At 50.1% G+C, this 17,213-nt stretch overlaps 1 protein-coding gene across 3 annotated transcripts in view; it reads left to right on the forward strand.

Annotated features, from left to right (window-relative positions):
- LOC144474730 (uncharacterized) overlaps positions 1 to 17,213 on the forward strand; it is a 225,793-nt gene that overhangs the window by 42,801 nt on the left and 165,779 nt on the right. The gene's annotated exons all lie outside the window — the stretch shown is intronic.

Below are 17,213 nucleotides of genomic sequence, written 5' to 3' on the forward strand. Positions count from 1 at the left end.
TTCTTTGAACCTGACGGATCGTCGAAATACTTTCGGCGACAGATTGTGCCGAAAGTACGAATCCAATTAAAAGAAATAGGATTTTTTTTGTTCAATAGAATAAACTGATTCAGCTTCGCAAACGTGATAATTTAGGAAATTTTCTAAATTGGTCATTGGGTTGTTTCGAAATCGTTTGGACAGCTGTATACATGGTATAAAATGCTTCCTACGTTCGACGGATACGAGAAGGATACGAGTGGGAAATTAAATTGAAATTCATGAATGGTATCGCATCGGTAGTGGTCGAATATTCCAGCAACGCGTGCTCCACGTGGTGGTTCTTTTCTAAGCCGAGTGGAGGACGGTGTAAACGAGAACGCGACGGCTCGCGGAGCGGGGATTAAAATTGATCGATGAAAATCCGCGCTCGAGTGGCCGAACGCGTGGACGATCGAACCGAGTACATAATTTGTGCTCCCGAGGCCGATGGAACCTTCGACCCCGCTTAAACGTTTCTCGGCCACCGAATGGAAGCTACCGGCCGTCGCCGGTGTCGCTTTTGCCGTCGGTTTGCACACGAGGAGCGTAGGCCGGGCCGGGCCGGGCCGCGTCGGCCCGAGCCGGCCCGAGTCGCCCAGACAATGGCCAATTTATTCTTGTTTCGCTCTCTCGCGGATACGCGCGACACACCGACCGTGGACGCGGAGGACCGTCGCGTTCGCGACTTGCTTATTTTTCGACGAATTAGCGGTTGACATCACGCCTATCCGCGGAGTAGGTCGCTGCCGTTGGCCCGCTCGACGCCTGCTCGAAATCGCTCGCTTATATGCTGCCTAATCCACGCTACCATCGGGTTAAAACGTGTTACCGAGCGTCGAGGATTTCGAATTGCTTTATTCGCGTTAAAATGAATCCGTGTAAACGTTTCTCCGTCCAACTTGACCGACCAACCTGGAAGACATCGAACGCTGGACCGCGGATTTTGAAGAGCAAACGTACCGTCGCCACGCGTCGGGGCCCGCGGAATGCAGAATATGAATTTCGATCGCGGGAGAACGTCGTAGGAAATATCTCGGAGCTAACGACGAGAAGGCGACGCTCGCAGCACGCTGCCCGCGCATTTCCCGAAAATTTTTCGTTCGCGTCGACTGGTACATTGTAGCGCCGCGTGAAACTGCTAAAAATGAGGGGAATTCTTGGCGCGTATCTCGTCTGCCCACGCCCTCCACCATCCGCGCACACCTGTGATGCGTTTTCTCTCGATACAGTATCGTGGGACGAGCGTATGTGGGAAATACGGGGAGGAGAGAGCGGATATTGAAATGCAAAGAAGAAAAAAGGGAAACGCTTCGAACATGCTCATGGTCGCCAGCCGCGAATATCGAACGTTTCTTCTCTTTTTATAAGTTTCGGTACCGTTATTCGCTATATATCTCCTTTCAATATTTAGTCGCTTTTAATAATATTCCCCGAGTATTCGTTGCGTGTCCATGCATCCTACGATCGCGTCGATTCGCAAGAATTTCTTTAACGAACATAGGATATTTGCGTTATCGGACGATCGATTTACCAGTACAAATAATTGGCGCATACGAAATGGCGGATTTTCATTGCGTAGGTCTTATCTTTTCGATCGGCGTTTTTCAACTTTCGAAAATCTTAAGCACCCAGGTAAAATCGAGCGATTTTGTATTTTGAATTGGATGCGCAGAGAAGACGCGTACTTTACAGGATCTCGAATGAAAACTCGAGATACGACAGCGGAGCGAGAAACTACGGTGAAATGCCCTGCCGGTTCCATACACAGATCGTATTCACGGTTATAAATTTTCGCAATTGGATCGGTGCCGCGTAAACCCGATTTCAACAATAGTAATGAGCGAAAGTAGGGTTGGAGACCGTAACTATACCGGGATTGTTGCCGAAGCAACTAGCGAGCATAGTTCCAATTAAAGTCCAGGTAGCAGTCCAGAAAAAGCAGCGCAAGCTGTCGAATATGCAACAATTGATTCACTCTTTTACCAGCCAGCTGTTGTACTCTCTTCGAATCAATTTGTATGGGAACGACCGTTTCATTTGTTAACTTTGCAAGTTCGAAAAAGTGGTAGAGACTGTAGGAGATAGAAATCGGCCGGCACCGCGGTTTTCTTCCGACCGACGAGCAGATTTTCACCGGTCGAGAGACTGGCTCGGTTGGTCACGACTCTCACGCGCGGCGTACGTGTGTCGGAATCGGCAGCAATATAATTAACACGCCAATCAGCAACAAAGCATCGGCATGCATGCGCGCCGCGCTAACGACCAGCGATGCGCCGGCAATTAACGGGCGCAATTTATAAAGTCCCTAATTATATAAAAGTTCACGCTTTCTTCAAGCGACGCGGCGCAGAAGCAGCGGCAGCAGCAGAAGCGGCGCAGAAGCGGCGCAGAAGCAGAAGCAGAAGCAGAAGCAGAAGCGCGGCACGCGTCTCATTTTCTTGCCCCGTCGCGTCGTCTCGTTTGGTTCCGCGACGCGCCCGTTCCCCGTTTTCTCTTTCCTTTTTGTCTAACAAGCTCCTGCCAGCACTCCTCCCGCCCCGTTCCTCCCCCGTCCCTCGATATCGGCCGTTTCCCTTTCGTCTTCTGGTTTCTTTTTCACCTGGCCCACGGAGAATCCTACGTATAATTGGCTCCTTGCGCTCGCCGAGCGAGCCGCGGCTCGTATTTGGACCGCGTTGCGTGTTCGCGGAGGCAACCGCTTTTAAAACTGCATCCCGTGGAATATCGCGACCGATGCATCATTATCGGCCGATGCTGATGCTGCACCCGCGATACCGTCCCGCCGATTCCTTTTCTGAACAACACTCGGAATCGCCGGCTCGCGGAAATCGCGCTGCCGGCTGCACGCGCTTTGCGCCGACGGGATCGCCGTCGCCGTCCGAACTGCTTCCACGACACACAGGAATTCCTCCGAAAATGTTTGCTCTCTCCTCGGCTTCGCGACGGAAACGGACAATTTTGGAGCACGCTCCGCTTCCCTCATATAGATTTATTAGTCTATTTATTAGTCGAAAACTCGCGGATCGCGGACAGCAATTCGTTCTGGGTTCGCTTATCTCTGCGGCATCTGGCGAAGCGGACATAAAATTGGCGGCTGCAGGAAGTGGTTGATCGAGGAGAGGGAAAGGGATCCTGTTCAGCGGCCAATAGAATTAATACAAAGTCCCGCGAAAGGATAGTAAAGCAACGCGCGTATCTAAAGAGGAGATGGAAAAAGGCGTTCTCCGGTAACCGGAGACGTCCGAGGGGTTTTGCCTCGTTACGGGAAGCTTCCACGCTTAGAAGGGCCGTCGTCTTCCTTCTTCGCAATCAAGATCCATCCTCATTTGCGTCGTTCGGCCTGCCCGATAACGCGAACGCGCCACAGAGCCGCCAATGGAAGGAACAAAAAAAGCACCTCGCTCTCCTCTCCCTCTTTCTCTCTTTTTCTTCTGTTCGCGTAACACGATGCTGGTCGCGTGGGTGTACCGGCAACAAGAGGAGGATGTGCGCACGTACCCGCGAAGACGTCGAAGAGGAAGGTGTAACGCGGATCCCGACAGCTTCGCAGGACCGGCTTTCGCAAGGTGCGCGCTGTCTTACGTTACCGACAACCGTTCGTTCAACAGAGCCCGGACATTGTGTTACGCTAAACTCGAGAAGCGTGCCGACGCTGTTCTCGGGCGTTTTTACTGCGCAACCACTGCAAAACTAAACCGAGTTACACGGTCAGCGGCGTTTCTTAGGGGACGTTTATGTCGGAGCACCGATAAACCGGAGTGATAAATTATCTATGTATACGGTGCTTCCGTCGTCCTTCTGATCGAGGCTCCAGTTGCGCTTGCCTCTAAACTGCCAAAAATTATGCAGCTTACGACTGGACTGCGGATGTTTACTTCAAATTCTTTACTTCATTTTCAAATTCTGTCTCTCCGAGGGATCATGCTCGCGAAGAAAATCTCGCAGAAAGATTTGTCCAATTTCATCCGATAATTGTAACCGGGAACTGCAAAACGAGTAATCAGAAACGAATGATGATTTAGTTTGGCGTTTCATCTACAATGTATTAAAGTTCCGTGATAAATTGTTCCCCAGATCGGGGAGCTCGGTCGATCAGAAATTGGCCCGATAATTCCGCGGAACGCGGGCCGATAATTTGCTCGGCAAGAGAGCGAATAAGTTTGGTTGCGACTATAAAGATGTCCGAACCGGCGCGTCCTCGGCGTCGGCGAGCGCGCAAAGACGAGCCCGAAAATTGGAGTGCGTTGTAACTGGGAATTTTCGGTTAACGATCGGTTACGTGGACGCAGCGTTGGAATTGTGCGCTCCAGATGGTTACCGATCATGAAGCGTAACATTATGGACCGTTCGCGGTGGAATATTTTCGAAGCATCGGATAAAGTGAACCGGGCTGTCTCGATCGCGGTGAACCGGATTCGTAGCACGCGTTACCGGGCCACGGGCCGACGGGGCCAGTAATTGCTTAATAATCGATGCACTCTAACGAGCCGGGTTACGCCGACCGTGAATCCAGTCGGTCGATTATTAAAACGTTACAGGAAAATACGCTCGAGAACGTTTCCACGTCTACGTTCTCGATTCTCGATTCTCGAATTCTCTTACCTTGCCCGACCCGTTTTCTTCAACCTCTCTATACCACGGATATTCAAAGTTTCGCGACTGCCGCGGAAGGTCTCGCGGACCGCGAACATTTCCTTGCGCTTTATGGTAATTAGACTGCGGATTTTATGCGTTTCTGGCACAAGAGACGGGCTGGGATTTAATGCGGCTGGGGAATTACAGGAATAGTTGAGAAACTAATTTTTATTTAGCTTCGTTATCGCGCAATTCAATCTTACTTTGTACATACTTGTAACCGTAATCCAAGATTTGAAGAAAGGTCTTCTTTTTCGATTAAAATGATTCGACAAACACCCGCAGTTTATTTGTTACCTTCTTTTCTCTTACCTGTCGCGTGGCCACGATTTTACGGTATAGAATTGAACTTTAAAAGATGTCGCTCAGTATAGAACGTTCAATTTGCAGTTACAGCGGCTATAGGGAGGGAACGCGGCAGAAATTGAACGAGGTCTTAGGAGACTCGAAGCTGATGAGTTCCAATTCATTTAACATGGTTACACCTCCGATTTAATAGACGAGATAGCGATCCTTTAAGGTTTACACGGTGTCGTCCCACCTGGGGCAACACAGTCCTCCGTACAAGCGTACTCGTTTGACCCTAGAAGTTATGCGATCCCAGGGAGAGGTTTAGGGTTCCAGAGGTATCAGAGAGTTTGGCGGCTTCCTCCGGTCTCGACGGGTCCCTCACGGGAGGCTCACGGTCACTGTTTGCAGAATTCCGAGGATTTGTCATCGATGTGTCCAAGGTTTAGCAACTTGCGGATGTCTCGAGCGACGGGGACACTCTCGAACCGCGTGGATCCAGGGATTTTCAAGCTACTCTGATCCGAAAAATTCTCTGATTCTGGAAATTCCATTTTTCGAAGAATCAACAGGTGGATCAGCCGCGTTACGATTGATTATTTTTCGTTGGTAGCACATTTGAGGCCCTTGTTAGAGTGTCGAGCAATTTGCTCGAAAATGCAAAATCCTTTAATTTTATGAAATTTTTTAGGCGATTGACGCTTCGGTAAAAGTGTCAAACTGTGTGTTTGCAAAAACGGAAAAGTGTCGAGAACGAAGTCGGGGATTCGAATCGAAATCACTGGCGATTCGACGACGACGACGACGGTAAATTGCCATGGCACTAATGGCGGCTTAAAAAGAAAAATATTTATAGTCGTCGAAAGCTGTTCGACGCACACAATCCGGCAATGAAATCGCGTCGACTCTCGAGCAGAGTTTACTCTCTCGGATTCGAATCGCCGCGCCGCCGCCGCGACCAATCTTCGATCGGTCTACTGTTTTATGTTGTTCCGTGCAGACTTCCAGCGCCGGGTCTCTCGCCGATGATATATCAGCGGCGCACGTGATATACACGTGCATACCGGCGTGAGTTTTCTCTCTCTCTTTCTCTCTTTCTCTCGCTCTCGCTCTCGTATCGATTCCATGAACAGCAATTATTTTCTTCTTTTGTCGGGGACGTTTACCCCCCGGGAGGTAGGGAGGTAGGGAGGCAGGCAGCGTTGGGCGCTGCGGAAAGGGGGATGAAAGCGGGCGGCGGGGTTTGAGGGTGGCTCGAACGCGGCGCCCGAGGTCAAAGCACCTTTCACAGGGTGAAAATCCATTAGCGAGCGTGCGACGAGCGATACGGGGAAATGAAAAAATATTCGCGTCGGACGTCGATCCGCGTAATTACACCGTAATTATGTTATTGCGCGCTGTCCTACGGGGTGTCGGGCTTAAAAGCCACATCGTTATCCGCAGCTCGATCGATGAGGCGTACCGTACTCGGCCGCTGACGATAGAAAAATTGGAGCACCCTTCTTCGCTCTTGTGGACTTTCGTGTCATATTATTTTTCATGAAATTGATGGACGATGCTTTATTTTTAACTTGGTTCTTGTCGGGCTTGTTGCGATAGCTGTCTCGGGTGAATACACCTTTGCAAGTACTTTATGGCGACGCGATACTTTGGTCCGGATTTATTGCCGGCAGAAAATGTATGCGCCCTCGATCGGCGCACACATTTTTATGCAACATGCAAACGAGGCCAATTTTCTCATCTCTGCACGGCATATTAATTGCTGGGCAGTAGCTCTTTCGCGCTTTCTGCTTTTCTTAACGTTGCCGGATAATATAGGAGCTAAATCGTCGCGACGCGCTCAAATTCGTCACTATTATTTGAAACAATTGGCCGATGAAAGTTATTTGAGCACAAGAGAGCCGTGATAATATTGGGGGATGGTCGTTCGGGGGAGGCTCTATCGTGGAAATGACGGGCGCTAAAACAGAATTTCCAGGGCGACTCGAGCAACCGGATAAGGATCGGTCGCGTTTCGCAATTTGCACGATGCCGTACCACCGATTCGCTCTTGTTCCACATTTTACGGCGTCGGGTGTCGGGTGTCTTATGGGGACGGTGCGGCGAGTGCGCGCGCGGGCTGCGCGACGATTAAATTGTCTACTCGGCCCGATGTGTAATTACTCGGCGCAAAATACGGCCGACGACCGTGCAGGTATTCATTGATTAAGAATGTACGACAAATTGGACAGGGTAAGTACACACCTCTGGTTTGTGCCTGGCCGGGATCGAGAGCGGCCGCGTAATTGTGCTAATCTCTTCAACCACCGCCGAGTCCCGGAATTACGAGCAACTTGCTCGTTTTGCCGATCGATCGGCGCTTTTGGTTCCACTCCAGAACAAACATACTTGCGCGAGCACAAGGATGCCGATAGCTCGGTCTAATTCGACGGAGAGCCGACTTCCTCTCGGCTAGCAATTAACCAAAGAACCAGTTTTTCCTTCGATTTATTTGCGCTAGCTCCGCGGAAAAAAAAACTATCGGACCGTTCTTCCTGTCTTGTCATCTCGAAAGAAGCATTTATACGCCCTCGGGCCTAAGCTTAACCTCGCTGGAGCAGACCAGAATAAAGTTTCATATTATTTTTTAATAGAAACTAAATCCTCGGCGGACTCCTATATTTCGTCTCGGATTCAGAAAACTTGTCCCTAGCTCGGATTACAGTCTTCGAAAAGTAATAAAAAGTTTCATTAATTGTATAGTAATTTAAGGATTTGAAGTTATCTTACCGTTTTCTGTTCAACCTTTCAACTAACCATTTTACATGTCCGTATTCTTTGATTTTACGCCCAGCCGGAAGCTTTCGTTACAAACTGAATAAATAAATAATTCAAACGCATACCTCGTTCCAGAGGAATTCCGGAATTCGTTCGCACTTCTGTAAATTTCGAGAGGCTAATTTTAGGCCATTCATTTGTCTAAATCATTCTTCTCTTTGGTCTAGTTCACAGAAGTTATTTCTGTCGCAAGTCTGCTTACAATGCTGCTGCAATTTTCTCGGGTTTCTCTTTTCTCTTCTTTCTGAATTTTGTAAACCGGTATTTTTACAAAGAGTAAAATCACTTTGGAAAATTCATTATCGATTTGTTTGAAGTAAAAGCTTTCACGACAATTACGACATTTCGGATAAGAAAAGTAAATTTGATTCGAGCAACGGGAGGAGCATCGTCTTGTCGGCGTAGTTCCGCTTAGTTCGGTGCCCGTGAAACAACTTTACAAATGACGCAAGCAAGCGTCGTGCCAAAAAGAGGACGGCGCGCGAAGGGAGTTGCATAAAAATGGAGAAAGTTAAAGTTTTTTAACAAGGAAGCAGGGTGCCGCGGAAACCCGAGGCCGGTCGTGCGCGGATTAACCGGGCACGTTGGCGCGTAATTTGAAATAGACCTCCGCGGTTATGCGGCCGGGCACACATAATTTCGGAATGAAAAGTTTCACCGACGGTAATTAGTTGTTTGCCAGGGCTTTAGCCAGACCGCGCGGCGCAATGGAACGAGTTACCGGCTCGTCGTCGGAGTCCTGGCGGCTCCAGGACCTTTCCCACACCGCCGTTACGCCATTGTTCGATTCTCTCCGCGTTTTTCCAGATGGCCGAATTAATGGGAACTAGGATAACAGCATCGAACGGCGACGACGACGACGCGTACCCTGCCGCCCGCTCGTACGTTATCCGCAGCGTGTGCTCGAAAGGGAACGGACGCGACGACGGATTCCACGAACGATTATCTATCGTTCGCGCAATCTGCGATACAATCGGGAACATCTACTTTGTCCTCGTTCGGAATCTCTCGACGAGAGCGGACGGCTCTCTCGTCGCCGGTCGCCGGTCGCCGGTCGCCGATCGAGTGTGTGTTGTCCGTGACGATTATCGGACGATCGTTCCGACGGCTATTAATACACCTCGATCTTCGAAGCTTGTAACAAGCTTTTCCAGTTCACGTGTTTCCCGGCTGTTCGCGTGACGTTCATTAACAGTTCTGCCCTTCGCGTAAACAGCGATCCTACGATTTACTGCCCCGTCTCGAAGCAACTTTAATCGCTTCTCGTCTCTTCGCGAATTCTTTTCCCGACGATATCGAGCCTGAGATTTGTTTTGCCGTCGCCGTTTGGAAACGTGGCCGATAGTCCAGGATGCGTGCGATGCGCGAAGCGTTTCTTCGCAACTTTTCAACTAAAAATTATCGTTTATCGTTTACTCCTTCTCCGTTTCGCTGGATTCATTGCCAGACGCTGCCTCTTTAATTTTCCGCCTCTCGTTTCAATAGGCCGTTTGTTTCGTCGAGCGGTTTTATGGATTGTGAAATTTTAGTGTCCGAAATCATTTTATAGCACCGCGAGGGCCATAAATACCTCGTTTCTCCATTAGGCGATTAGGTTTTTACAATAAAATTCTCTTTGGAACGAGGCGAAGCTGTTTCGGCAAAAGTCACGAGAAATAGGATAAAGGTAAATCCTGGAATTCCAGAAATCCTTGTGGAAGACGATGCTGACAGAAAGAGGAACAATTGCTGAGATGATCGTCCTCGGAGAACTGGATTATCCATTGAAAACTTAAATAATAAGAAAAACGAGCGTCGTATCTCGGTGACGGCAATTGGTCGGCAGCCTACGGTAAACGGCGCCCCTACCCTAATTGCGTTACGGTCTCGACGTCGTCGTCGCCGCACCGACGACGCTCTCGTCCTCGGGTGGCCACTTTCACGGAGCAGCGTATTTTGACGAACGACCGACCGACCGACCGTGGAACGAACGATCGCATTCCTGGTTGGTCCACGAACGGCTCGTTTACTCGAACAGCCGCGAAACGTGTCGGGCTATTACCGGGTTGGGCCGTAAGGCCGCGAGAACCGGCGCGGCGCGTCGAGCAGTTATCGCGGCGCTCGTGGAACAGAGGCGAGTCGCGTTCCCTCGAAATTCGCATCGCGTGACCGAAGGAACCTCTGTTCCCGGGACAACGACAGATGTCTCGGCCCATAGATCTTCCCGAGACGACGTCTCTTTATTCCGTCGGCCGAGTCCCAGCCACCGGTTCTCCTTCGTCCGCGCATAGAACATTCTCGGCTGGCTGGTATTGTCTCGGCGGCGACGGTGCAGGTCCGCGACCACAGCCGTCGGCATCGGCATCGGTCTGTTACCGTTTTCCCAGTGCCACTTATCTTTATTGTACCTAATTACCTCGGCATACCGGCGGCCAATTATCGTTTCGTCGGAAGTTTCGTAGTCGCCGCGCCGGGGACCCTCACGCGACACGACGACCGGTCTTCCGAGCCTTGGTCGACGGTGTAACGTTGCCAGAACTTCCACGGGCACAGACTTGATGTTTCATTAGCCAACAGACCGGGGATGTAATTTCTATTGCCGTCGAACATGGAACTGCTCGGCTGCGACGGCACCGCTCGCGCCGAGACCATCCCTCGCGCGAAATCGAACCGGGGTTTGAGAAGAACGGGGGGGCTTGTTGGCTAACGAGGTTAGTTCGCTAATTCCCTGTAATTATTCGATCATAGAGTAGACGATTCTGCTGAAAGGATCCTGCCGGTTCCTGGCCAGCTATCGTGTCTTTAACGCTGGAACGCTGGGCATATACATAGTATATTGTAGATTACAGATTATATAATATGCAACCTCGATATACTACCATGCGGTATTATACATATTGTGGTGTGTGTCGGTTAACCAAAGTCTTGGCAATGCTGCGAAGAATGTTTCGGAGGATTATGGTAGAGCTCGAAAGTACAGGTTCGCCGGCAACATTATCAGCTGCCTCGTGACCCGGCGCACCTCGCCGGGACGATAAAACCCGATTTCGCTGCATCTTGTTCGGCAACTGTAGCCGTGAAAGTAAGAGGAAATGAATCGCGGCCGTCCGTGGTGCAATCCCGTTGCAAGGGAACCTCCTCGGCCAGGCGGCGGGCATTTTCCTCGGCCGTGTTCACGTAACTCGTCGCCTTTCAAAATTAATCAGTCGCCCGGACGCGCAGGAAGAGCTTTCAAATTTCTTTCGCAACGAAATCTTGGGCAAGCAGAGGCGCCCAACCGCGCTAATTCTACATACCGGCCGGGCAATTAGTCACGGCCAAAGATTCTCGCCAATTACGCGAACCAGGTTGGACGGGATGCATATCCAGAGCAATCGTACGCGATTGCGTTTCGTCGACCCGACGTTATCGACGATTTCGAATTTCTTCGGGACTGCACAGATTGCGCAACTTTGTTCTACTCGCTTCGCGCAGACGTCGAGCTGCGCGATCAACGACTTTGCAAGGAAACTGTGAGTCGGCGCTGATATCGAGGCGAGCGTAAACCGAGTTAAAAAGGATTTACTTAAATTTACGACGGAGACAAAACAGTCGCACGCTTTGCATATTCCGAGAAAAACGAATAAAACTGTCGCATTATTTCGAGAGATTCGAGAGAGAAGTCGAGAGAAGTCGACGTGGAAAAGTACAAAGCGTGTTCGACACAGGAGTGAATTAAAACGGGTAAGAGAATTGTTTTCGATTTTGCAGTCGAACGCGTCGACGGCAGCACCAAGTCGGCGATACTCATCGAAGTTGCTTCGGCTCGCCATCCGCGGATAAACAATGACGAAAGACAGTTTCGAGAATCGCGTATAAGGCGAGCGAGCGAGCGGTCGACGAATATGCATGAGCCGCGCCGCGGACGTCCGCTCGTCCGCTCCTCGGAAATCCAATCGTCCTGTCTGCCGTCCATTTTGTCCTGCCGCGCGTCTCCCCCGTGCCCAGTCCCGCTAATGGGTTTCTCAATATCCATATAGCTCAAAAACTGGCCGCGAGCAAACATCCTCGAGCTGCCTGCCGAGGCGGCCGGCCGATCGAGATCTTCGCAACACCTCGGTCGAGTGAACTGGTTTCGAGATGACTGCGCGATTTATCCGACTCGTCCACCCTTGCCGCCGGACTGCACCGTTTCACCGGCTCCCGGACAGTCGTTGCACCCAACTATAGTTTCCAAGCCACGCGCTTAGCCGATTTTCTACAAAAATTCGAGCAAACAACGTTACCGTGTCCATTAAAATTGACACGCTAAAATTGTGGCGCGTCTGCCACGTAGAAACTGCAACGAAATGCTTTGCAGCGCCGGCTCCAACAAATTCTCAAAAAGTCTATTTTTCTTTTCCTGCGACGGATTCGATCCGAAAATCCTATGGATCGGGCGAAAGTTCTCGAAAGCTGGGACACGAGAGCCAGCTCCGGTTACCCGGCGCCGAATAATCGTCTAGAAATTGGTCTCTAGCCGGTCGCCGCGATCCTCCTCTCGATCGGCGGCTGGATCGAACGCGCTGCGCAGGGCCTCCGCCGCCGCCGCCGCCGCCACCGCGTTTTCTGCGCTTTCATGCACTGAATACTATACGGTTCTGCGGTTTCTAGGATGATCCGCATCGCGCGCGCCGCTTGAAAAAAATTCGGTCAAGTCGACGGATTAATTAAACGCCGCTTTGCGTTTTGCTCCGCGGCTCCGAGAGAACGCGGAGATTCGAGCGTGCCGAGCCGGGAGGGGAGGGGAGCCGCGAGGGGAGCCGCGAGGGGAGCGAACGCGGAGAGGAGGACGGTTTTTCCATTTAAGCGATGCCGGTTAATGACTGCATTAGAATTGCGAGAGTCGAGTCCGCGAGAACGCGCGGTCTCTCGAACGTGGCGGACGGAGGAATTAAACCGTAGAAAGTCGTGTCTTTGGTCCGTTGCGTGCCGATCGGGCGGACGAGTCGCACGGGAAGATCCTGTTTCCTTCTTTTCGATAGACGAACCGTCCCGCGGCTGCCTTTTTCGGCAAACATGATTTTTGTCGCATTATAGGGTTACATTAAGACCGGATTGCCCATTTGAATTCGACAAGAGATGCTACTTAAATCGCGCCTCGAAGCTTGCGCTACAAAGGATGAGCGAAATTTCGTAGGTGTTATCGACGCATCGCGACGCAAGGACAAGGGGATCGCTCGTTTCTGTTAGCGTCGAAATCGCGATAGCCCCGCGAAGGAACTCACCGAGGCAACGCGCAATAGTTTATCGAGCACGAGCCCGGTCTCCGCGATAGAAAGTATAGGCCGCGGCGCGTATCACCGTCTAATTGGTATCGCGAAGCGGAATTAAAATGAAGTTCTAAGTCGGATCTCCCCGACTCCTATCCTATTAGTCGGTACGATTATTGTTGCAACAGCGGCGGCGGCAGCGGCGGTGGTGGCGGCGGCGGTGCGAGCCACGTTTCGCAACGATACAGTGAACTTTTATCCGCGCCGAACGGCCTTGCCTTTTTACATCGACGTCGCAGCAGCGGCAGGCTGTGCGTGTAGGTGTTGTCACTTACTGTCGTGCCTTGAAAAACCTTTCACTGTTTTGCACCTACATAGACGGCCGGCAGACAGCCGTGTGCCGTTGCCATAAACTCAGAGAAATCTCCGGGAGACGCGTAACCCGTTATCGCTCGTGAATTCCGTTTCGTTTCGTTTCGTTTCGTTTCGACGGCGTGACGCGGTCATGTTGCGCCACCATGATACCGTTGTCCTTACGATTCGAGAATCCTGGAACGTTCGAGAGGGGACCGTCAGCTTCGGTCGATATTTGGAAGATCGAATATTGGCCATTTGGTGCAGCGAAGCGATCTAAATCGTTTAACCGTGGCTCGGTCTTCGGATCTCGGAGAAGACTCGTCGAGAAGCTTCAACTTTCTTTTACAAGCTTGCACTTTGTGGGAGACCGTGCAGCTCGAGCGAATCTCGCGCGAGATTCCAGAACTTTTCCAGATGCCAGAGCCCAGAAATATCATCCTCTGGCAAGTCCCGTTCGCGGATCCAGATGGCGAACGTTGGTCCGTTTCGGTCTCCGAAACGATTAATCTCTGCGCGGGAAAACCTCGGTGGAAGCATTCGGTTATGCGTCGCCTCGCGTCGCCTCGCGTCCTTTCTGGTCGGCGGGGCACCATCGAGAAACAAGTACGGTCGTTGCTCGTTCCTCGAGGTATGCGACCCGCCCAGCAAACCATCCACTGCCCCTGCCGTGTCGTGTCGTGCGAGTAATATCGTGCGAACGAATCGGTCGAATATCGAGGTTCTCCGTCTCTCCGGACGTTGCTTCCAGACGTCCCTCCGGACACACCCGACCGACGAATTCGCAAAATCCTCGACGTCCGTTCGCTGTTTCCAACCGGAAACCAGCCGCGAAGGTCGAGGAAGCGACGATGCAGCTTCGTGCGTGCTTCCTTTAATTTGCTTTCTTTCTTTTTTCTTCTCCAACAGACGGCTACGGTCGTTGTACCGCCTACGGCCAGTTTTGCCCGTCGCGATTCTGGATCCGCGAATATCGATCACCGAACGTTTCTTCGAATTCGCCGTAGCTTTAGGCAACAATTTCTCGAGAAACGAGATTAACATTTCGACAACAGGACTCAACAGTTCGTTTCTGGTTAAATAAAAGTTATTTGTTTCTCTAGTTTCGAACAATTCGATCTAATTTTCACACGTTCCATTATATAATATTATATTATATTATTAAGGCCCATCGAAATCCCAAATAAGAGAACATATGCGATGCTAATTAATTGGAACGGATAGAGCGAGCATACGGGATTTGACGCAATGATTAACCATAAATGTATCCGAATAATATCGACAGCGGGATAATAACGCGAAACCCGGAACGGGTCATTCGATCTCGTTTCGATTGCGGTGGCAATCGCAAGTCAATGGGCTAATAACGCGATACACGGTGTCCAGCGCGAAAATCGGACTACTCGAACGCATTCGTTGCTTGCGAATTTGTCGACAAAAATTGTTTAAAGCGAAACGGTCGGAGGCCTTGAGATACATTGTACTTTTATTGTTTGGTCGGGCTCTTCTCGTTCCGACTTTGCTCTAAATAGCTGTTTTATGAGTTTATAAACGGTCGCGATACTTGAGCGCTCTCATTTACATGGACTCATCCTGTGTATAATATGAAAGTACATTAAAATGTTTATCTCGTCGCTTGCAGGTTACAGGACGCTATAAATACGCAAACATCTGGGCTCTAGAAACCTCTGGACCGAGGATCTTCGTTTCGAACTCGAATCCCCAGATGTAAAACCGAATGGAAATCTTAATGAAGCTTTTCGTCGCTTTCGTTTATTTACCGGTGCAATCGAGCCGGTATTACCTATGCTTTTTGCAGGCCGATAAAACGCGATACTACGAAATACTCGTTCGGCAATACAAATTATTCTCTCGGACATTCTAAATGGGTGTTCGCGGATGATTATTCGATTCGAGCTGAATCCGCGCTCGCCGGCGTCCGTCGTTTCTCTGAAAGCGTTCGCAAAAGGAAAGACGATGATGTTTGCTCGAATAAATCATTGTTCTTTCCCCGTAGAAGGACGCGCCGGCGAGGATCGCGACGCGAGAGTCGCGCCTGCAAAATTCGAAATTGATCGATCGAAAAATTATGCGACGGTAACATGGATACCGAGTCTTTTTTACAGATGCTCGTTTGCGTGAATTAACGAGCGGGAGGATACGTATTTGCAGAGACGTCCGCGATCTATTAATATCCGTTAAATGCGGTCCGACGTTTGTTGACTGGAAAATGATTAATACATCGTGTAAGTTGTAGATAGTCGACCCTGATTCCGAGCCGATCCCGTTACCCTTGGTCTTTTTACTTGGATTGTTTACTTTCCGTTTTGTTCTTCCCTCCTTGCTTCTTTTTCGAGCGGCTGCATTAGTCTTGAGTCGAAGAGCATGGCGAGGCTCGCGCTGCGACCATAACATCGCGAAACATCGCCGGCTCGCGTCCGGCGACGGTTTACGCCGCGCGCGTTTTCGACGGTGTCTACTGACGCGCGGCGGAGACTCTTGGGAAATTCGTATTCGGCGGGCGTGCGCTGCTCGAGGGACGAACGAACTTTGCGTTTCGTCGCTTCCGGCGCTCGCCGAGGCAGAAATGTAATTGTAGCTGGAAACGAGTAAATACCGACGAGAAGAGTAATCGTTGAAGAATATCCGAGTTGATCAATTTTCAAACTCGACTCGCCGTCTTGAGGGAGGTATCGAGCGCGACGGTAGCAGCGGATGTGCAGAGTTTCGAAGGGAAATCGAATTTTCGAAGAGTATTTCAGTAGACATCTCGATGCCTGGCCTTAGGCATCGGCCACGAAACTACCCCTCGTCCTTCAGCCATCCCTAGGGATCGCCATCGTTCTTTCATCTCCTTTTCATATATTGCATACGAAATATCGAGACGCGATCGCGCTACTATTTTTCAATCGCATTCAAAAAACGTCGAACGCGCGAGTGAAACCATGCGTCGCAAGACGATCGCGGATTTTCTATTTCATGCGAAACCGTTTCATCGTATTTTCTGCCGACAGAAACTTTTTACGATGAAACGCGTCGCATGCATCGCGCTCGTGCAGCGCAAGGTGTCCAAAAATAGGAAAATGTTACTCGAAACGACCTTAGGTATTTCCCATTTTTAGGACACCCTGTACACTGTCGGCAACTTTCGATGTTACGTTAATCAACATTGTCTTTGTCACGCCGTTGTTTAACAGTAAAAAGTATACAGTTTCTTAATCCCCTGTGTGCATTGTCATAATTCAGAGAGCTTGCCCGCTTCTTAATTTTCTTTTTACACTTTTCTTCTGCCCAGTTCCGATCATCGCAGTTCAACGCCACGATTAGACTGCGGATTTCGAGTAAAATTCCCAGGAACGTTTAGATTCGTGTTCGATGCTATTGGAATATTTATGACGGGCGAAAATACTTGCTAGGAAAACTCGAGGATCCGCAGTTTAACGAATAGTTCATACAGTCGGGGACAAATTTAAGAAAAAAGTTAACTTTGTCCTCGGTAGCATATTCCACCCTGCATCGACTGCTACGAGATTACGTGTCGCAATCGCTGCAACGCGATTGTACACCCTCGCGTTGATGGACGTTGATAGAAAGAACTTGTCGGATAAATTGACGTAGAATTTTGGCGAGGAAGACGCGCGATAGGCGAAAGTAAAGGAAACACGGTGCGCCATCGACGAGCAAGTTTCTAGTCATTGAAAGTCGATCTGGAATTTCTTCTGGACGTGGTCACCATCTGTTATTTCTCACCGAGTCTCTATACAACATTTTCCCATGTAATGCGTAGTTGCCTACTTCTTCGTTGCTGGCGCATTATACGCGTTCGCCTTTCACTGCTCCGCGCGCGTCGATTTTCAAAGTATCTGTAACAATTATCCGAACTTTGAC

The sequence above is a fragment of the Augochlora pura genome, chromosome 2, assembly GCF_028453695.1.
Source record: "Augochlora pura isolate Apur16 chromosome 2, APUR_v2.2.1, whole genome shotgun sequence".
NCBI classification, from domain to species: Eukaryota; Metazoa; Arthropoda; class Insecta; order Hymenoptera; family Halictidae; genus Augochlora; species Augochlora pura.